At 38.0% G+C, this 22841-nt stretch overlaps 1 long non-coding RNA gene across 1 annotated transcript in view; it reads right to left on the bottom strand.

Moving 5' to 3' along the window:
• Window positions 1-22841, bottom strand: part of LOC125921455 (uncharacterized) — a 76210-nt gene that overhangs the window by 39973 nt on the left and 13396 nt on the right. The window contains exon 2 of the long non-coding RNA XR_007457431.1: window positions 21848-21959. This is a non-coding gene — a long non-coding RNA (uncharacterized LOC125921455). The remainder of the gene's footprint in view (window positions 1-21847; window positions 21960-22841) is intronic.

Genomic DNA, 22841 nt, shown 5'->3' with positions numbered 1-22841 from the left:
CTTATTATCCTGAAACTTGATATTCCTTTCTTTCTCTCTCTCTCCCCCAACTCTTTCCCCCCATCACAAAAGTGGTGGGATCTCATCCGTCTTTTTTGTTCTTTTAAGTTAAGTTTATTTATTTATTTTGAGAGAGAGGGAGTGTGAGCACACATGCACATGCTCGTGTGAGTTAGGGAGGGCTAGAGAGAGAGAGAGAGAGAGAGAGGGAATCCCAAGCAAGCTCTGCACCATCAGCACAGAGCCTGACATCGGGCTCGATCTCACAAACCATGAGATCATGACCTGAGCTGAAATCAAGAGTCGGGCGCTCAACCAACTGAGCCACCCAGGTGCCCCCATCTTTTTTTAAATATAGGAAATCTTGTCCTAGTCAACTAAGCAAACTGGTAGAGACAGTTCCAACTATATCACTAACATTTAATTTAGCAGTCCCTAGTATGTAAACCCATTCAATCCCAATCCAACATTATAACTTCTTGGACACAGTGTCTTAGAATATATTTTCAAACATATACCCCAAATTTCTACAAATATAAATGAACACGATTTTGTAATTCTTTTGCTATTCGAGCTCTTCCTAGTATAGACTTTGTATATTTCCCTCCTGAATTTGCTGGAATTTGCCTCAGATTAGAATCAGAAGACAGTGATGGGGGTCGGAGGGGTCACTATGAGGAAAATAGACATGTCTTTACAAATTATTTGCTTCAAATAAGGTTATCACAGGACAAGAGCAAGCTATTTAATTCAGACATGGTGAGGGAGGCTCAAGGGGGATTTGGAGCTTCAAATTTTTTCCTTTGCAAATCTTCCTGATCAGCACCACAATTTTCACACATAAGACTTGTGAGCCTGTGAATTCCATAGGTACTTAAAATTTAAACATGCACTATAAAACTTGTGGTCGGATTTTTAGCTATGTCTGCACTATGTGAACTACAAATATGGTATTATTTAGAGGATTCCGTAGAAGCTCTGTAATTTTCTGACCATACTTTGAGCTCGTTCTTGTTATGGGATTTTTATAAACTTTTTGGTTAACCAGATGCAAAAGATCATCACACAAAGCTTATAGTCAAAATATTATAAGAATTGAGGATAACAAGTAATTGGTATCCCAGTTTTTTTCTCAATGGGCACTTTATGTCAAATGTATGCAGGTGAAAATTTAATTGTTAGGTTATTGCGTATTGTGAATTACCCTAGTATTCCACTTTCTGATGACAACTGACTGGGTTATGCTTGGATTTATTCTCAATCATTTCGTTAACTAATCAGGAATCCCATCTTTGAAAGTCTGCTTCCTGGTACCAAGGAGGGTATCAATCAGGGTCATGATTAACACAGAAACAACTTCAAGCATTTCAAGCAGAAGAAATTTAACATGTGGAATTCACCAGATACCTGTTGGGTACATTGCAAGAGGAAAGGGCAAAACAGAAGCTGAAGAAAAACAGAATAAAACAAACAATAACAAAAGGAAGAAAGGAAATACAAGACATCAAAACCTGCAAATACTCATTTTCACTGTCGTTTGTAACATTGACCTTTTCACATTGGCTGTAGTTTTCGGAGGTTAACTGAGGCTCTGCTATTATTATTATTTTTTAAAATAATCATCAACAACTTCTCTCACCGTCAACCCATTGCAGCCATGTCCCTGCTCACTCTAACAACGTTCCCAAGTTAAAAACAGGCCTCATTTCTAGTTTTTCCTTGTGCTTCCTGAAGTTCAGTGGTTGTATCGAACTTCTCTCTCAACTTCTTTATTGACTGCAATAGCTTGTAATGCCAGACGCTCTTTTGGGATGTAGGGTTGTTTTGAATTAGTGACCTTTACAATTGTTTTTCACCTGTTTTCTCCTCCTGGTGGAATATAGGAACTTCTCAACAGGGCTGAATGGTTTATATATGTTAATTTTGAGTTGGCAATTCCCAAGAAGGGGAGTAACAGTTTTCTAGGTGGACGTACTACTGATTTCTTCCTCCAGCTTGATTGTCAGTTGAGAGAGGATTCATAGACATGTTGTTCTGAGTGCACCAATTTCATATCTTACAGAACAGATATGACTGAGATTTTCCCTGTCCCCAAACTTAGACCGGAATAAGGCACTCCCCACTTTAGGGTTTTGACCTTACAGGTGAGGAACTAGAGAATCAGTGTGATTCTGCTGTGTTTCCTCTTACGTGATGCCCATGCACTCTTTCTCCTTTGTTTCTGTTTTTTCCTCGGTGTTTGTTTGGTTGGCATGAAGTCTATAGACCCTTTTATAAATCTGCTTTCCTCTATTAGAATATGCAAAAAGTCACTGAAGTATTAGACTATGAATAATGATGATGATAAAATACAAATAATAACTAGCAGTGAATCATGACTTTATTTGAGACTCTGTTCTTAGCATGCATTACCACATTAATTCTTATAACAATGATTTGACAAAATAATATGATGATCCTTATTTTACAGATGAGGGATCGAGGCTTAGAGAAATTAAGTATATTTTTCTTGTGCTACGTTTCACACCTAATAAGCCGTGTTACTTCAAATAATGCCCGCATCCACTTTTTCCAGAATGAACGCACACGTGCACACACACACACACACACACACACATATTTCAGTTGGGATTTAGCAAAGAAAATAGTCACCTGCAAGGTTTTGATGACTATATTAAATAGGAAGTCTACCAACTCACTAGCAAAAGTATTTACTAGGTAAATATATTATAATAGGTGTATATATTTCAGAAGGCAAAATAGGCTTCTAAAGCATATAAATGCACATATTTTTATAAGTTATGCTTATGAAAATGACTTCCAGGTAATACTGATTAGAGGCATCAAAGAACCCTGGTCTCTATAAAATGTGTCTCTAGTCAGTTGACATCACAAGAGTTATTTTAAATTAATAAAAATATTTTAAAAATAGTCCTCATTCACTCAGTTATTGTCCTATATATGCATATATATTAATTTGGATAATTTTTTACATTTAAAGGGATATATAAATAAATATGTTAATAATAGTAACTTCCTTTGAAGTAAATATCAATTATTGCCATAATCGTTTACCATGTTGGATATTTATGACGGTATATAGCAGTTTTCTATTACCTGTAAATATAAGGTAACTAGTCTTGTAAATTAAACCATTCTAAATTCAGTTCTTCTTGGGGGAAAATTAGTATATATCATGTGTCTTCTGGGGGAAAATTCTCATTTCTAGACGACTAAATAACCTTTAATATTTTGGCATTTCCATCTAGCTAGTTATTATAACTTATGATCTAATTAGCATTTGGTATTTGATATCTCCAGTGACTAACGAGACCATCTAAATTAAAGTATTTCAAATCCTAATGTCTTGCTAGAGAATTCTATTAAAATAGAAGAGCAACATTGGCTTCTTCCATTCCTCACAGTTTACCTTCAGGTTTATTGGTTAATGTTTAATTCTCCAATGAAAACTTAATGATCTTGGAATGTCACGTATTACGAAATCCCACATTGCTCCTTGCTGAGTCTCATCTCTCAACTGAATTCTCTAAAGACTTTAAGACTGAAAATTTCAGCATCAATTTTTAGGAAATCTTTTGAAAACCTCAATGCAGTATCCAACAAGAAGTTCATATATATATATATATATATATATATATAAAATACATTATATATAATATTTTATATATAGTAATATATAATTATAATAATTATTTTAATATAATAATATATTTATATAATAAATAACATATATAAATAAATATAAATATATATATATTAAAACAACCATTATATGGAAAACCATTGAAAACTCCCCAATTATTGTAGTCTTTTAAAACTCATTCTCTCACATTAATTGTATGTAGTATTTTTTTCAGAGATTTCATTTTGCGTTCATACACACCCATTTATGAAATATTGAATAAAATTTAATTTGTTACATTTTACTCGTAGTTTAAAAACTCTAGGTTTTAAAAGAATTGGCACAATCCTGTTGTTCTGGAACAAACCTAGGAGTGAAAGCAAAGTACTATAAATAATTTTCTAGGTATCTACATATTTAGTTACACCATATACCATAACACAAAGCACATGCGCACACACACACGTGCATGAAATAGCTCCACAAGAGAGTAGATTAAGCAGATTTTTAGAATTATAAAATCTTGTAAAATTCATTTTAGACCACAAACTTGCCCTAGAATCATTTACTTAGATCTAAATCACAACTGCTCCTGAAACTTGTTTAAAAACAAGTCCTTGCCCTCAGGAGTGTAGCATCTAATGGGAAAGGATGCATGGATAAAAAGGTTACCTAGATAGGGGCGCCTGGGTGGCTCATTTGGTTAAGCGTCAGACTTTGGCTCAGGTCATGATCTCACAGTTCCTGGGTTCGAGCCCCCATCAGGCTCTGTGCTGACAGCTCAGAGCCTGGAGGCTGCTTCAGATTGTGTCTCCCTCTCTCTCTCCCCCTTCCCTGCTCTCTCTCTCTCTCTCTCTCCAAAATAGATACACATTAAAAACAAATTCTAAAAAAGGTTACCTCTATAAATAAGCATTAAAAAATTTAGTGGGTCAAACTTTCCTTTCAAAAAATTACAAGTCGATGATTTAGCTCCAGCTACTTCAGCAATGAGAGAATTGCCGTTGTAGCAATAGACAATTCTGAAGGTGCAGTGGCTCTGGAAGTTTTCTTTCCTGCAGAGTGAAGGTGGTCATTCCACAAGGTCAAGTAAGGTGTGCTTTACGAACCCACAAGTGACCAAGTCAGGATGCTCACACAATTAGGCAAACGTAACCACCTTTGGCAGAGATCCGTGTAGCAGTAAATGTGATCAGAAGTATTACATGTCATAGAAATATCCTTGCGAAGATGTTTTTTCTTTCTCTGAGTAATTGTACCTAAGATTTGTCTTCCCCTTGGCAATGAACACAATAGCCGTGGCTGAAGAAACCTTAAGAAATCATTGTGAACTGGGATTAGTCAGCGTGAGACAGAGACCGACAGGGTACACGGGTCAGAGGGTGTACTGAACCGTGACATAAAGAAAAAGAGACAAGCTGAGGTGGAAATACATGTTTGAGAAACTCCTGGCTGACTTCCCAATATCCCAAGAAGAAGGACAACCGGGCAAGAAACCACAAAGGTCTCACTCCTGGAAGGATGTCAGAGTTGCATCCCTCATCCGGGCACCTGCACTGGCTAATGAAATATTAGTAACAGGTGTCACTGCTGGGAAGAGAGATTTAAAAGCCGTGTGCACCTCTTCATCCTCTCTCTCTCTTTCTCTCTTGGGCTTTTATCACTTCCTCCATTCCAAATAGCAGAGCTATTTGGCCAGAGAGAGTGGTCAGCCTGGTCCTGGAGAGTGAGTGGTCCCACGCCTACTCCTCTCTCAGGCGAGTAGCAAAGACCCAGAAGGGAACCAAGGAAGAAATACATCCTCACTTTTAAGCCCCTGAGAATCGGGAGCTGTAAGGAGCCCCAGCAACCCTAGAGCATCCGCACTTACACAACGAGCGGGTTCAAATTCTCTGACTGAGCTAGAGAGGACATTGTTTTTGCTGACATCCTTTTCCCCTCCGCCTCTACACTTGCTCCTTGACCCCGTCTTGTAGGTGAAAGATACCAGGGTAAGATTTCCAATTTTTTTTTTCTGTCATCAGAGGCCTAACGGTGAAGGCGGAACTTGTTTTCTGAACCAATACCCAGTGAACATCTAACAGAAACTGTTCCGATTTCATCAGAGCAAAACAATTTATCCCCCACTGCATCATGCTCATATGAATGTTAAGCGGAAATAGGTGCAGAACTAAGTTAATTTTTCATAAGGCAAAGGGACTCTGAAATGCATTTAAGAAAACATGTATTGTCATTTTCCGTTTGGAAATTTAATCTTTCCATTAATTAAGTTTGGCTTTTGACGTTACTCAGGGTTAACCCTGCGAAGTGACCAAAATCATTGTCCTTCCCTCCTCTGCATGGGATTGACCGGTTCAAATGCAGAACGGCCGAACCTAAAATGAATGTTACAGGAATTCATGATTGAAACAATAGGTTGTTGTTTTGATGTCCTCTTATTTTGCTGGGCCAAAAATGATATAAACTACCCAAGAAAATGATGGTACACAGGTGTTGTTATTGCCTTTTCAGCCCAGTGTGGCTTTTAAATCATGTTGCTATGGTAACACAATCATTTATAGACTATAATCCCATTAGGAGAAACCGGTGATAAAGTAAACTCATTATAACAGACCTTATATTTGCTTCACTTCCGGTTGTGTCTGCTTTATTGCAAATAACACTGGTAGGAGCTATTAAATAAAAAACACATAAGAATGTCACGCTTAGTCATAAAATGTTTTTGGACAGAGAAAATGGGGATTTTGAAAATTACTGCAGATTGTTTGAATGTTAGCAAAACTCTGCCAACAAATACCACTTATTCAGTTTTAAGAGACTACTGGGGTAATGAAGTACGTCATACACAGATGTAATAAATATTATGAAAATATATACATTTATAAGAAATAAGTGAATAATATTATGCATCTTACTTCTTTGACACTTCAGTCCTTTCTCTTATGACATGGTTTTAGAATCACATCTACCAGTATAGCAACAGGTCATCTATTCACAAGAAAACCGGGACCCAGGCAGAATCTATGACTAGCCCAGGAAGTCGGTGGATGGACTAGCCAAAATTGTAGGAAGGACATCTTTACTCCTAAGTTTCTTCTCTCTCTTCATTTTATTTGATAATTATTCTGTTGCTCAGAATCATTCTCAATTGTTCATGTTTTTAATTTAGAAATACTATTTCCACTATGTGAAATCAGAGTCTATCCCCCATTTTGGACTGAGTATGCACATTTCTGTATAAGCTAAGCTAAGAAATGAGTCATCTGGTTAAGAGGCTCTGTGCAGATAGAATTGAGTGAATTAAAGGCCGGCTAATTTCAACTTCCAGGATGATGGAGAAGTCCTTTTCCCTATTTCTCCCACTTTATACAAATAAGAGCTCGGGACACTATATGTAAAACAAACACAAGACAACTCTGTTTCAGAGGACACCGAAGGCAGATCAGCCAGGGATTTGGGGACAGAGGAACACACAAGGGTGACTTTCTTTGGTTTTCATTTTTCTCACGCGTCTGGGCCTGAAGGTAGGAGAAGCCAGCATCTTTTTGGATGTTACCAGTGTGCATGTGCCACACTGGCCCCAAAGTAGCCTGCTATCGCCAGCCATGGAGTGAGGCAAGGGGCATCTGGAAAGGAATAAAACACAGACAACGATGGCTCTATTCTAACCAAACACCTGAGGACACACTGTAGACTGATGCCCACTTCTGCCGGCAAAGACTGAATGGGGAACCTAGACTAACACCATTCCCGTCACCAGGCTCTGACCAGGAGTCAAGTAGACCAGGTAAGCGGTGAGAACCTTCAGATCTCCTGGGTGATAGCGAGGCCCCAGTCCTGCAGTCTTGGTGGAGACCACTTGGGAACCCTAGACTTGCATCCCCAACGGGCAGTAATGGGGAAAAATGGAGGAAGGTCAGAAGAGGCCAAGCAGAAACTTTCACCAGCACACAACAGCAATGAATCTACCTACCTGTGCTCTCCGTAAGGCCATGTGAGGAGAAGTAGAAAGGTATCCTTGTCTTTTCCAGCCAGGGTGACAAAAAACCAAAAACTTCATCCTTGCCCAGCCAACAAGGAGCCCTCCCCCTGTCAATGGAAGGCAGCAGTAAAGGCCGAGAGGGGAAACTGGTCTTCTTCCACGGGGGCAATGCCAGGATGATGACCTTTCATGTACCTGAGAAGAGGATGTCACCTCACCTATAGGGTGAAACCAATTCGACTGACAACAGGTTTCTCATCAGAAACAAGGTCGGTTATAAGGAGGTGACATGACATTTTTCAAGTGCTGAAAAATCTAGAATTCTATATGGGCTGAAGTGCGCTATACCATATGATTTCACTTAAATGTGGGATCTCAAAAACAAAACAACAGCAACAAAACACAAAAGAATAAACAAAATGAAAAGCAGAACCAGGTCTATAAATACAGAGAACAAGCTGGTGGTTGCCAGAGGGGTTAGGGAATGGGCAAAAATGGGTGAAGGGGAGGGGGGTCCAGGCTTCTAGTTATGGAATAAGTTAGGCAAGGAAGTAAAGATACAGAGGAGAGAATACAGTCGATGATATTGTCATAGCGATGTGACAGGTGACGGCTACACTTGTGGTGAGCACAGCATAACATATAGGCTTGTCTAATCACCGTGGTGCACACGTGAACCTAACGTGATGTGGTGTGTGTCAACTATTCTCAATAAAGAAAAAGAAAAATTAAAAAGGGAAAGAGAAACGAGGAGGACATCAAGGCATTCTCAGATGAAGAAAAGGTTACATCCTGTATGACTTCATTTATATACCATTTTTGAAAATACAGAACTGCAGAACTAGAGGGCAGATTAGTGAGGGTTGAAGGAGGAAGGAGGTGGGAGGTGGGTGTGTTTATACAAAGTCAATGGGAGGGACCCTTATGGTGGGATTGTTCGGGATTTTGAATATCCATCTATGTTGGTTGTGAATCGTACTATAGATTTACAAGATGCTGCTCTTGTGGAAACGGTAAAAAGTGCATGGGATTTCTCGGTATTATTTCTTAACAACTACCTGTGACTCTACAGTTCTCTCAAAAAGAAAACAAAATGTAATAATAATAATAAAAAGCTTATAGAGTTTTCATCTCTTCTTTTATCCTGGGACAGGGAGGCATTACTACTTTGTGACTGGCAAGGTATATGTATATTCTATCTGGCATTGAAGATGCACTTTGAAAGCGGAACATTTTCAGCCTTATTCTCAAAAATATCCTTGTACTTTAGTAGAGTATTCCTGACAGGCATAGAAGTATGTGTTGCATGACTGAATTAGTGAATGGATTAATGCCAAAATGACTCCCTATATAATCTTTGAGTAGGCTCTGTTATTATATAGATGAATACTTTGAGCTAGACATAGCCACCTCATTCCATCTTGCAATGGATGGCCCTCTAGGATTTGGTAAGGGCCATCAATACTCCTTCCTCCTCCCCAACGTTTCCTTAACTCTTGTTTCTTTAGCCATTCTCTACATGCAAGAGATGTTTCTATACCCCTAGAGAATTTGGTAATCTTCCTTTGAAAGTGCTCTGATTTGTCAATATCCTAAACAATAGGAGACTCTAAGCATGCTAGGTGAGATGTCGTCTTACAATACAATTGTACGATTAGACCATAGTTTTCTTTTTATATTTTTAACCACATATTTATTAATATTTGCAATTCCAATAGCACAAAGATGCAAGTTTTGAAAACTAAATTGGCTCATGATTTTAAGAATTCAGAAGCCCCACTGACATTAAAAACATGAAAATGATACAATTACATACAATATTTAAGCAGCAAAAATTCCATGCCTAAAGGCAAACACTTAATGGTTTCTTGCATATCCTTTCAGAAGCTAAGAGTATATATGTTGGTAAATGTGTGTGTTTTACATATATATATGTATGTGTTTTACATATATATATGAATACATGTGTGTATGTGTATATATATAGTATTCGTCTATACATATGCTTATATTATAGACTGATATAACATATAAATGTAAATGTTACCTACATAAATTTTCTTATGAACATGATGAAAAGAGTATAATCAAGATCTAGTGTATCCTTTCTACAGATGAATGAAGTGAGACCAAAAGGGATTACATAGCTTATTCATAGTGGCCTATGTCACGAATAAGCTTACAAGAATAGTCATTATGTGAATCCCTTCTAATAAGTTAAGAGAATGATACAGAAGATGAAATGATATAGAAACACTCTCCAAAAGCAAACTTGAAGTAGTTTGCATATTTTTGTAACATGTAAAAGTATCAAAGGACATTCACAATATGTAAGGTCAAACTTGAGCTCAGGAATTATAACCATTTCTCCTTCTTTTTCATGTCCATCTGTAAATAAAATTTTACTATATATATGTACTAGTTTTTAATAAGAGAAAGCACGAGTTACATAAAAAAACGAAATGATCGTAGATGCACACAACATTTTGTACGGAAGAGTTCAAAAGTCATAATCAAATACGGTAGTGAAAGCTCAAAAATATTTTAAATGCATAACAAACTGAGAACTATAGAATGCATACTGCATATGTCATATGAATGCCTACGAAGTAGTTATTCAGAGGAAATGTAAGGAAAATATTACTGGCTGATAAAATACTTAAAGTCAAATTTAAAACATCAAAAATCATTTCTACTACTTTCCCTGGCAAGTTTTTGTTGTGCTATAAACTTAATAACACATATATAATATAATATATATGATATAATAATATAATGATATAATATATATAATATAATATGTATACTTATAATATAACAAACTTAAAAACAAGTATGTAATAGAATATAAATATGCAATATTGTATAGCTAAATATGCTATAACATACACACACCTGTGAAGCATGGATTTGTATGTTGTGTGTAGTCATCATAGAGATCATTAATTTTGTTTTCTCTTATGTAATGTCCTATTTTCTGTCGTTTTTGTTTCACGGGTGCATATGAGTCGTATATTCAGAAAGCCTACCGTAACTGTAAACGAGTATCTCTAGTCTTCAAATATAGTAATGAAAAATACTGTTTTAGTAGAAATGAAATAATATTCTCGATAGCCTAATATTTTCTGTGCATATTTTTGTTGTTTCACTTTTATTTGCAAAATGCCTGACAATATGCTATTTTCATAGTAATTCACACTCTTTTATACTGTGCTGTTTTCCTGCCATTGGTACATTTTATACTATACTTTTTCGTACTCTCACAGTTTCATTCTATTTTCATACATATTTTGGAACTGGGGAAATAATATCCTTCTTTGACTTAAACTGCTGTGTTTGAACTTTTACTCGTCCACTTCAATCTTGTATGTAGGGAGGAATTTTTTTTTAATGTGAAATTTATTGTCAAATTGGTTTCCATACAACACCCAGTGCTCCTCCCAAAAGGTGCCCTCCTCAATACCCATCACCCACCCTCCCCTCCCCCTGACCCCCCATCTACCCTCAGTTTGTTCTCAGTTTTTAAGAGTGTCTTATGCTTTGGCTCTCTCCCTCTCTAACCTCTTTATTTTTTTTTTTCCTCTTCCCCTCCCCCATGGTCTTCTGTTAAGTTTCTCAGGATCCACATAAGGGTGAAAACATATGGTATCTGTCTTTCTCTGTATAGGGAGGGATTTTTTAACTCTCTATATTTTTCTTGGAAATTCTCCCATTTGCTTTCTTTTAACATCTCCATGGTAGACAAACCATCTACCCTGCTATTAGAAGCCTTTGCTTTGAAAGTTACGTTTTTTTTTTTTAATAGAATATATCCAATGCTTTCTTCTTAACACTGAAATCCTTGAAGATCAGGGGTGCTCATTAAGACTGAAACAGAAAATGAATGTGCTCTGCTTGCTGAACAAACATGGCATTTCTTTGTAAGGATTTTTTTTAATAGAAAAGACATACATACATTTACCTCCTTCAGCTAAGTATCTGAGAAAGACCCTCAATTAATATCTCAAAAATCTTGCAAATAAATACTTCACTAAGCTGTTCACATTCCAGGTGAAGATCATCTGTTAGCAGATGCTAATTTCCCACGGTGCCCTGGCCCGTAGAGCAGATTATTTGATCAATTACCACCCTACCTGAAAGACAAATGCTTCCCTCATCCAAGCCTCTCAAGTCCACTCTGCTAATTTCCATGTTCAAGATCAAACCTGTTTACTAAATTCAGACAATTCTGCATCCTTATGAACAGTGCCTGGGCTCTACACACTGGAAAGTTCTTGCTAGGTGATTATGCCAATAGAAAATAAAATTATTGTCTGGGGTGCCTGGATGGCTCAGTCGGTTAAACGTCCATCTTCGGCTCAGGTCACGATCTCGCGGTTTGTGAGTCCGAGCCCCGCGTCGGGGTCTGTCCTGACAGCTCAGAGACTGGAGCCTACTTCGCATTCTGTGTCTCCTTCTCTCTCTCTTCCCCTTCCCCACTTGTGCTCTGTCTCTCTCTGTCTCTCAAAAATAAATAAATGTAAAAAAAAAATTAGAAAATAAAATTATTGTCTACAAATACATGTAAAAGATTTTGTACAACCTCAATATGGTCCATGTCTAAAGAGGGTGATGTTGTAATGGAAAAATTTTTTCTATACCTACTACTAAAGGCAAGTATACTATTGGAAGCTCCATTGGCCTGGGGGATATCTTCCCTTCTTGTATTTTTATGGCTGAGAATAGAGAATGTTCTCTTTTGTAATCTTGAATATCTCATGAGATATTTAATCCTTGGATTAGGACGTCATCTTTTGGTGTGGGATATGATGCAGTGTTCCCCAAAGAGGGTTCCCCACTAGCCTAGTATGCTGTTCTGAGTGTCCCATGGTGACATAATTAAGGAAGAACTTTATTCTATTCATATCCCCCCCACACACACACACACATTCACACTTGAAAATTCATAGCATATATTAGCATACATTTGTAGCTTCAGGAGGTTTGGTAGTGAAAAACCTACTTAACTATTTTGACCTCGTGTTCCCTAAATTCATTCAAACACAGACCCTGTTTGGAGTCATACATTTCTCTATCCCGAGGGAAAAATACTCCTTGGAACACAATTTTGAGAATGTTATGTCAAGAATTTCAGAATCGGGAGCACATAAACATCGTATCAAATCTTGGTCCACAGCACAGACCCCGGCATCACTTTGTATATAACAATTTCTCCCAAAATCTCACATTAAAACATTGCTTGGTAACATTTTGGTTCACCATTTGCTTGACCATCCACCCATGACAGGGAACATTACATCCCACGCCTTCAATTTCTAAAGCACATTACCAAGAAAAGAGAGCCTATGATAAGGTAGAAGTATATCAAACATAGATCCAGACTTTAGGTTTATGTTGTGGTTGTGCCTTGAGATGTTGAGAAAATCTGTGTGCTTTGTTTGCTTCATCTGCAAAGTGAAGATAACGGGCATTTGCCTTGTAAGCTTTGCTAAGGTTAGATGGAGAGATGTCAAGAAGGTACGCCATTATGTTCATTTAATACAAAACTGATAACTATTATAACTGTTTTACAGAATCATGATTAGGCCCAAAACTTCAGGAACTATAGAAAAAGAAGGTTCAAATTTTGTGTCCCCTAGTAACAACATTTAATTGGATGCAAGTCCAAGATTAAGATATATGCCAGTGATCACTTTGAGGGTATCATGGCAGCTCGAATGGGTCTCAGAGTATTCTAGAACCAGATATCTGAGAATATGTTATTATATCTTCTGCATGGCAGCATTTCAATCCACACTAACAACTACGGTCTTACCACTAATGGGATGTGAGTCCTAGGGCTCAACCTTATCCTGAGTGGAGAAATATCTCCTTGGCTGGGTACAAAAAATTTTTTTTAAAAAGGGCGGGGTTTCAGAAGATATTACATCCCAGAGACAGTGGACTCGAGATGATGGAAATAGTGAAGATCAATCTCAGGTTCTGTGCTCATCTCTCCCTCAACAAATAATAACGATTAACAGGAAGTGATGGTCTTAGTGAAGTACTCCTATAATTCATCTCTCAACAAAAACAAATGCAATTAGAAACTCTATATAAAAATGCTATTATTATAAGAGGGCGATGGCTCAAATTTGGAGAAACCCAAAGGTGGCATGATGGTGAGCAAGTGATGGAGAAGAGGAAGAAGCCATGTGACCTTAACACTTGGAAATATTTTACCGGACAACGTTGCCACGAAAGGCTCCCTGGTTTCCTGTGAGCCTCGTCGATTGCCATGAGGGATATTCACATATTTCTAACAACGTAAATACCACTTACTGATTTTCAGCTCTTAAGATTGAAATAGAGACAAACACCGAAAGTTAAAGTAGAATTATAGTGTGGAAATAAATACTTCAAACTGTTATGTGATGGACGTAACGGTATAGCTCCAAGAGTTTAAGCAGCAGAAGGAAGCGGAGAAATGAGCAATGATGAGTGATGCTCAATTACTTATCCTTTGTAAACAGGGAATCGATTACACTCTCTAAAAGTCAAGGTGGCTGAGGGGAGAAAAACAAGACCAGGGGAAGTGATCAAAATTCGTCATCTTACTGCAGGGAGAAAACAAGTAGGTTTAAAATGGAAAACATGAAGAAATGGAGTGAATATGCATATTAGCAAATCACCAGAAGAGTAAAAACAGAAGTTCTCAAAATTAAGATGGGCTAAGTATCGAGCGTTTTTCACTTCCTACTGATCTGTACTGGCTGAACATTTTATACAGGCTTAACTTTAAAAAAATTGCTTATCCATTTGCAGATTTGGATCATTTGAGGTGAATGTATTTTTATTTCCTTCTCTCTCCTTACTAAAATATTTTCCTAATTACCCAGCAGTCTCAACAGACTGTTTTTATTTAGTTTTGTCTTGGGTTTTTTTGGTTTTTTTTTCACTTCAACCATCCTGCATAGGTTTATCGACCTTTACCTGGAATTGAACTGCATCCCCGGATGCTTCCTGCCCCTGCTGAGGGAGCTGCTGTTTTCCCATTTTGCACAGAAAACATTCTAGGGCATGTGGCAGCATCCCACTCGGTTTTCCTGGGATTCAGGAAGATACTCCAGGGCAAAGGGACACTTTAGTCTTCTTGATCAGAAATAAGAGGACGAGGGCTAATAATCACTGGATTGCAGAAAGCAAAAATCTCCACCAGAGTAAATCAGAACATAACAGCAACAATTTACAAAATAATATCAACTACAGTTACAGCTATCATTTATTGAGCCCCAGCACTTTGGCAGGTAAAGTAGTAGATTTTTCATATGATGCACCACACACACACACACACACACACACACACACACCTTTAAGTTGCAGAAACTCTGTAAATAATATTTTGATATTTGAATTTTACAAAAAAAAAGCAACCTGAAACTCAGAGATCGTGTAACTTTCTCAAGGGCACAAAGCTAATAAATTCCAGGTCTGCCTGTCTGTCAGGAGCACTCAATAAGATTGAAAAGACACGGGGCATCTGGTCTGTGATAAAGAGAAATACTATCCTCACCCACTCACGTGCTTGGCAAAAACCTGGGGCCTGACTGATTTTCACTGTGTCCTTCACACTCTAAGTACCATCAGCGAGTCCTGCGAACTTCACCTCGAACGTAGAGCTGAAACACTGCTCCTTCTCACATCAACGTGCACTGCCCTAGGAAACCTGCCATTGCTTCCCTCTCTGGCTGTAATGATGCCTCCCTGTTTCACTGCTTTCGTTCCTGCCTCCCTTCCTACCCACCCTTATAGAATATCCAGAATAAATTTTTAATTGTGCAAATCAGATCAAATCACTCCTGTGCTTAACATGGCTCAAAGCTTTCTTTCCTCACTTGGACTAAATAAAATCATACACTTAACCACCATTTGCAAAGATCTATATGATTACATACATTTTTGTCGTCCTCCCCCTGGCTCAGTCAGACCCATCTATACTGGCTTTTGTATATTACCTTGAAAAGTTTCAGATATCTTTCCCTGGGGTTTTTGTAGTTGTGAATTTTCATGTGGGAGGAAAACCACACAGTAGAAATCTAATGGCACAGAGAAGGCTGGTTTTACTGAAGTCTGACAAGCTAATTTGGAACCTAAAACAGGTACTGAATTCTCACCCTCGTCTGCTTTCCAGTAAGTACTGTTCAGTGAAGGATACAGAATCTTCCAAGGCCAAAACCGTTACTTCTGATAACTCACTGGGATTTTAGGCTTAAAATGTTTCCTATCTCTGCATTTATCGCGTTCCTGCTGATGTGCCAATATGTCCATCCCAGAGAGCTTCTAGAGAACTCCTGGAAGGGTGTTTTTTTCTTCTGAGTATTTTTAGATTGCAAGTGTCCTACCCAGAAACTAAAATAGAGTGTCTCCAATTCACATTTTAATATTAGCCAGTATCCTGGTAATTTAGATCATGGGCTACAAAGGAAACAAAGAGGAAGTTATGGCCAGAGGGGTCTTCCCAAAAATATTCTTCCAAAAGATGAATTCTAAACCTTACCTACCTGGTTCTTAATCATGTTATCCTAAGTAAGAATAATTACAGTGTCCTTATTTAACCTTTGGACTCTTTTTTGAGTTCAATTAGTCTTACAATATACCTGAATTTACCTTTTACCTAAGGAGTCTTTTAAAAGTGTTCTTCCAGTGGGGCGCCCGGGTGGCTCGGTTGGTTAAGCTTCTGACTCTTGATTTCAGCTCAGGTCGTGATCTCACAGTTCTTGAGATCCAGCCTTTAGTCTATACTATCAGCAACAGAGCCTGCTTGGGGTCCCCTCTCTCTCTTTATCTCTCTCTCTCTCTCTCTCTCTCTCTCTCTCCCTCTTTCTGCCCCTCTCATGCGTGCTCTCTCTCTCTCAAAATATTTCAATAGAGGTGCTAAAAAAAAGTATTCTCCTGGTATTCAGTTTCTCTACCATCCCGTCTTCAATCATGAATGTTAAGATACGAATATTAAGATGATGCTGATAAGTGTAATTGTTTCATCATAGCAATCTGCAGTTCCCTGCCCTCAAATGTATCATTATTGCTTTGGTCATGCCTGATCTCCTTGATACCTTCAAAGCACTTATCAAATTTACTTTTTATCTTATTTAAAAGATAATATATCTTATTTAATAAGATTTATCATTATTTATTTAAAAGATTTCTTATTTAGGGGCGCCTGGGTGGCTCAGTCGGTTGAGCGTCCGACTTCAGCCCAGGTCATGATCTTGTGGTCCGTGAGTTCGAGCCCCGCGTCGGGCTCTGTGCTGACAGCTCGGAGCCCGGAGCCTGTTTCAGATTCTGTGTCTCCCTCTCGCTGCCCCTCCCCTGTTCATGCTCTGTCTCTCTCTATCTCAAAAATAAACATTAAAGAATTAAAAAATAAAATAAAATAAAAGATTTCTTATTTAAATGTCAATCACCACTTCACATTCCAAATCCCCCTTATCTTGCTCCATTTTCTTTTTCCATAGTAATTATTGTTATAGTTATGGTTTGTCACCCTCTTCAAGAAGGAAAGAGGCCATGAGGCCATGGATGTGGACGCATTGTACTCTGATGTGTCCCTAGTGACTAAAATGCTGTCTGACACTTAGAAGATCTTCAGTAGTTACTTGTTAGGAATAGCAACAATAAATAATAATGATTACTAAGGCAGAATTCCAGCCTATGAAAAGTTTCTTAAGCAATCAGTTATTTTAGAATTCTTTTGTTATTGCTGATAGCTCCGTATAATTAATTAATTACGTCAATTATTTCTTTATTTATTCCTCTTTTTTCCCCTATATCTTAGCCCCTGGCGAGCAATAAATATATTTCCTCAATGCAAACAGAAAATTAATTTGCACACCATTTAGATACTTTAAAAAACATGTTTATCTATTTTTGAGACAGAGAGAGAGAGAGTGTGCTTGTGCAAGTGGGGAAGGGGCAGAGAGAGGGGGACAGAGGATCCGAAGCGGCTCTACTCGGAGAGCAGTGAACCAGAGGCGGGGCTCCAACTCCAGAAGGACTAGAACCACTAGATCATGACCTGAGCAGAAGCCAAACACCAAACCGACTGAACCACCCAGGACCCCTGCATGTAACTAACTTTGAATCAAGCTCTACCTTTGTTTCTATAGCCTACAAGTTGCATCATTTCCTATACCTCTGTGTTGCTCAAAATGTCGTCCTTCTTACAATGTTCCATCTAAAAACCATAAATCAGGAACAGGGGGATTGGCTCCAGGAATTTTAGCATGTGCCCCAGGGGATACTTAAGTAAGTAAGCTGATATTTCAGGACCAACCACTATATTGATAAGAAAACTAGTTTCAAAAGAAACTAGATTCCAATAACTATGAACTTACATGACTTATGAATTAAAAATAAATGGATGAATTTTTTTCCAGCTCAGTGTACTTTTAAAATACATTTGTCATAATTTGGTTAATATAATTTCTATGTAAGAAAACAAACTGACCGCATTGAGGAAAGTAAATCAATAGTAAAGGTCAGGTTAAGTGCCTGTTTTTCCAAGCCCTCGGATTTAAACATAGATAATTAAACAAATAAATAAATAAGTAAGTTTATTATTTTAATTTTAATAATAAGTTAATAATTTTAATTTATCATTTTAACTTTTACTAGGGATTTTTGAACCTCCCTACGATTATTGGCTCTTTGTGTTTTTTTTTCCTAGAATTTCTGTTTACAATATTTTTTGTTTTTCCAGCTTTTATTTTCTACTTTTAAAATTACATTTGAATAGATTTTTTTAAATATTCAAAACATTATTTGTTTCTTATTGTCTGTAGTATTTACCTGGGTTTTATTTGTCGCTTGAATTTCTTTAAGTTGTTTGTGAATACTCAACACTTGCAAACATTATAGTCATGTTTACAATGCTTATATCACTTAATGTCACCCCTTTTAATAGCTTGTTAGCAAATTCTTAGTGAAGAACTTGACAACTTACTCTGAATTGCTCTCTCCTGAGTACTTTCATCACCCTTGTGTTACCAGGGTTCATGTGGGCAGTTCCTTGTATTGTTATCTATAGCCATCCCAATAAGCACATATATTTAAAAATATTTTTATTTATTTAATTCCAGTAGAATTAAATACAACGTTCTATTTCTTCTAGGTGTATAATATAGTGATCCAGTCACTTTATGCATTGCCCAACATATAGGAATCTGTTGCCTTTCTATACACTAATAATAAAGTTGCAGAAAGAGAAATTAAGGAAATAATCCCATTTACAATGGCACCAAAAATAATAAAATAGCTAGAAATAAACTTAACCAAGGAGGTGAAAGACCTGTACTTCAAAAACTATAAAACATTAATGAAAGACACTGAAGATGATCCAAACCAATGAAAGCTATCCCATGCTCATGGATTGGCGTGTTAAGTATTGTTAAAATGTCCATACTACACAAAGTAACCTCCAGATTTAATACAATTCATATCAAAATACCAGCAGCATTTTTCACAAAACTAATAATAATCCTAAATAATCCTAAAATTTGTGTGGAACCACGAAAAGCCCGAATACCCAAAGCAACCTGGAAAAAGAACAAAACTGGAGGTATCACAATCCCAGATTTTCAAGATATACTATAGACTTGTAGTAATCAAAACTGCATGGTACTGACACAAAAATAGATCAATAGAACAGAATAGAGAGCCCATAAATAGAGAGCCCATAAAACCTACAATTACATGCTTAATTAATCTACCACAAAGAAGGAAAAAAATATACAACGGGAAAAAGACAGCCTATTCAACAAATAGGTGCCGGCAAAACTCGATAGTTACATGAAAAAGAAAAAATGAAAGTGGACCACCTTCTTGCAACGTACACAAGAATAAACTCAAAGTGGATTAAAGACCTGCATGTGAAACCCAAAACAATGAAATTCCCACAAGGAAACATAGGCAGTAATCACTTTGACATCAGCCATGGAAACCTAGATATGTCTCCTTTGGCAAGGGAAACAAAAGCAAAATCAAACTATTGAGGCTATACCAAAGTGAAAAACTTTTGCACGGTGAAGGAAACTATCAACAAAACAAAAAAGACAACCCACCAAATGAGAGAAGATATTTGCAAATAACATATCTGGTAAGGGCTTAGTATTCAAAACATATGAAGAACTTACACAACTCAACACCAAAGAAATCCCTCAAATAATCCAATTAAAATGGGCAGAAGACATGAACCGACATTTTTCAAAGAAGACATACAGATGGCCAACAGACACATGAAAAGATGCTAAACATCAGTACTCACCAGGGAAATGCAAATGCAAATGCAAATCAAAGCCAATAAACATCTTTATCCTTATTCTTAAAAGGAGATTCTTTCAGTTATCCTGATAAAAAGCTTCTTTTTCATAACCTCTGAATTTCCTTTTCTCACTGACTTCCAGTATGATAGATCTCCAGTATGTAGGGATCCCCAGTTCATTGACCCTCCTGTTTGTGTTTTGTTTTGTTTTATAAGTCCACTTGTCTTAGTTTGCTAGGGCTGTTATAACAAAGTAGTTTAAACAACAGAAATCTACCTTCTCATAGTTCTGGAAACTAGAATTCTGAGATCATGGTGTTAGCAGGGTGGCTTTTCTTTCTGAGGCCTGTATAGATAACTATCTTCATGTGTCTTCGAATGGTTTTGTTCTGTATGCGTCTGTGTCCAAATGTCCTCTTCTTAAGAGGACACCAGTCATGTTGGATTAGGGCCAATCCTAAACGACATCATTTTTTTAAGTGTATTTATTTTTGAGAGGGTGGGGGGAGGGGCAGAGAGACAGGGAGAGAGGGAATCCCAAGCAGTCTCTGTGCTGTCAGCACAGACAATGGGGCTTGAACTCATGAACCGTGAGATCATCACCTGAGCTGAAATCAAGAGTCGGACACTTAGCAGACTAAGCCACCCAGGCGCCATGATGGTGACATCATTCTAACCTAAGCAGCTCTTTAAAGACCTTGTCCACACCTACAGTCACATTCTGTGGTCCTGGGGGTTAGGCTTCCAACGCATGAATTTGGTGGTGAAGGGGATAAAAAATCAGCCCATAACACTGCCAAGCCTTTCCCCAACAATTACGCAACATTTGGTCTCTCACGTCACCATATTTCCTCCAGTTTCTGCACAGTTGTGCTCCACTTCCTTGCTCTCATCATGAGCTGGAAAAATTCTAACGCTGTATGAATCCAGCTTTCCACCTCTGGCTGGACTTGGAGAAAATTTTGACAAAAACATAAGTTGCTACCTTGATGAATTATCAGACTAGGATTCTTGCAGCTTTCTCCTATAGCATTTACCCACTTGCTATATTCTACACCTTCTGTTTACATCTGAAGCTAATAGTTTTGTGCTCTGGATCCTAAACCCTCACGTGTTCCCGACGATCTCATTCTTATTTATGAATTTTGATCCAACATTTCCCCATCTAGTCCCCCTTTTCATCAGGGATTTCAATGTAAACGTGCTTAAGCTCATTGTATGTTAAAAATATGTGTCAGGGTTCAACAAACACGTATTTAGCACTGCTCTAGACACTCTTTCTGGCATGACAGTGCACCAGCGTGTCAGGCATAGTCACCCTATCAAATAATTTATATTCCAGTAGGAGGAAACAGTTAATTTTTTAAAGAAGTTACATACACCAAAATGTACAACAAAGCCTTGGTTAGTGCTAGAGAGGAAAAGAAATGTGGATAAGGAAAGAGATGGCAAAGGTTCACTATTAGAAAGGTTAGTAAGAGGGGTGCCTGGGTAGCTCAGTCGGTTAAATGTCTGACTTCAGCTCCGGTAGTGATCTCATGGTTCATGGGTTCAAGCCCCATGCTGGGGTCTGTGCTGACAGCTCAGAGCCTGGAGCCAGCTTTGGATTCTGTCTCCCCCTCTCTCTCTCTGTCTGTCCCCTGCTCACTCTGTCTCTCTCTCAAAAATTCATAACCATTAAAAAAAATGTTTACAGGAAGGATGGTTAGAAATGGTCTCTAAGGAGGTCACTTTTTAGGAGAGATTTGACGTGGTTGAAGAAATGAGACCGGTAAAACACACAACTATTCCAGATAAAGGAAACAGGAAGTGTAATGTCCATCAGGGAATACGCTTGGGATGGTTGAGGCACAGTAAGCTATGAAATTGAATGTGAGAAAACGACGCCAGACATAACGAAGGGTTGGATAATATAGGGAATTACCGGCCATGGTAATGATTCTAGATTTGGTTCCATGCGGGATGGCAGCCATGAAAGTTTTGAGCGAGTCAGATGAATGGCATAATTTATGTCCTCAACATATTCCTGGATTGCTCTGTGGAGAAGAGACGGAGAAGACAAAGGATTGGTGGGGGTCAGTTTCGTGTCATCGCCCCAGTTCTTACGAATAAAGGAGGTGGCCTCGACTGTTCATAGTGGTGGGGCAGTGACGAGAGGTCGGAGTCAGGACCTATGTGGAAGGTACAGTCCATGCAAAGATCCAGAGTGGGGCTGTCAATAAGGGGATTGTTGTTATAAATATCAAATGCCACTCCAAGGCAGTAACTGCTTAAACTTTGTGTTGTTGGGCTCTAGCAAGATCACATAGTAGTCAGGTGTGGTGCTTGTGATACAGTTGTATCAGTTTGTGATAGATTGGGGGAAACAATGAGAAAAGAAAAAAGTTTCATCTCAGAGAGTTAAATAAGCACTCGTACGGATGCTATTGAACTCTAAGGGCCTTTGTGTGATCTTTTGGGATGAAACAGAGATTGAAAAAAGAAAAGAAGCAAGGACTGAGTCTCGAGGTCCTCCAAGTTTTAGAGGTCTGGTTGAGGAGGGGGGGCCAGCTAGACATTGGAAAGGAATGGCTTGTGAAGTAGGATAATGAAGAGAAGCCAAACAAAGAAAATGTTTCAAGGAGAGAAGGTGGGATCGTTCCTGTGGAACCCAGTTGAGGGACCGAGTAAAATAAAGACGACCTTCAGATACGTGTGTCTGTATATCCGTATCCCTGTCTGTATCCACACCTACATCTATATCTTCCACACGTATCTCTACCTCTCATGGCGTTTCCACCTTCATCAGCAGAGGTGATGTTTACTCTCACTTACATAATGGCGGTCATCTCTTAATTGCTCTCTTTTCTTTCATGATCTTGCTATCTCTTATCCCTTGCCTCCTTCACCACAGGGAAGCTAGAACGTCTTTTCTAAAG

Source organism: Panthera uncia, chromosome C2 (assembly GCF_023721935.1).
Source record: "Panthera uncia isolate 11264 chromosome C2, Puncia_PCG_1.0, whole genome shotgun sequence".
Taxonomy (NCBI): domain Eukaryota; kingdom Metazoa; phylum Chordata; class Mammalia; order Carnivora; family Felidae; genus Panthera; species Panthera uncia.
This window is presented reverse-complemented; position numbering and strand designations above follow the sequence as displayed.